This window comes from Humulus lupulus, chromosome 5 (assembly GCF_963169125.1).
Source record: "Humulus lupulus chromosome 5, drHumLupu1.1, whole genome shotgun sequence".
In the NCBI taxonomy this organism is placed as follows: Eukaryota; Viridiplantae; Streptophyta; class Magnoliopsida; order Rosales; family Cannabaceae; genus Humulus; species Humulus lupulus.
This window is the reverse complement of record NC_084797.1, coordinates 40,222,122-40,222,875: the sequence shown is the minus strand read 5'-3', so window position 1 is coordinate 40,222,875 and position 754 is coordinate 40,222,122. Positions and strand designations below refer to the sequence as shown.

At 38.7% G+C, this 754-nt stretch overlaps 1 non-coding gene across 1 annotated transcript; it reads left to right on the top strand.

Moving 5' to 3' along the window:
* Positions 1-272: 272 nt before the first annotated feature.
* Positions 273-379, top strand: LOC133780921 (small nucleolar RNA R71). The gene has a single exon (XR_009869727.1). It is a non-coding gene; the product is annotated as a small nucleolar RNA R71 (small nucleolar RNA).
* The last annotated feature ends 375 nt before the right edge of the window (positions 380-754 follow it).

Sequence of the window (754 nt, the reverse complement as noted above, 5' to 3'; positions counted from 1 at the left end):
CTTGTGCGACAAGATTAGTCTGCTGCAATTGCTTGGTTAGAGAAGCCACTTGAGCAGTTAATAACGCAATTGGATCAACTTCTAAGACTCCTGCTACTTTCTTATTCTCACGCTCAGTAGGCCAAATATAGTTGCATGGCCATCTCTTCCAATAATTCATATACTTCATTAGCACTTTTTCTCATAAACGCTCCTCCCGACGTTTGATCTATAATTGTCCTTGTATTTCCCCCAAACCATTGTAAAATGTATGAACTAGCAGCCACTTTTCGATTCCATGATGTGGGCATTTCCTTTGCAACTCTTTAAATCGCTCCCATGCATCATATAAAGACTCCCCATTCAGCTGATGGAAGTTGTTAATCTCTCCTCTTATTCTGGCTGACTTGGCAGGAGGAAAATATTTACCAAGGAATTTCTGAGCCAAATCTTCCCAAGTAACTATAGAGTTGGCTTACAATGAATTCAACCAACTCTTAGCTCTGTCTCTTAGTGAAAATGGGAATAATCTTAATCTTACAACGCCGTTACTCACCCCATTCATTTTGAATGTCGAACACAGTTCTAAAAAGTTTGTGATATGGAGATTTGGATCCTCATTTGGTAACCCCCCAAATTGTACACAATTCTATACCATTTGAATAATTGAGGGATTTTTTTCAAAATTATTTGCCTCAACAGTAGGAGGATGAATGCTTGAATGTATCCCTATAATAGTAGGGAGTACATAGCTTCTCAATGGTGTATCGGCTTC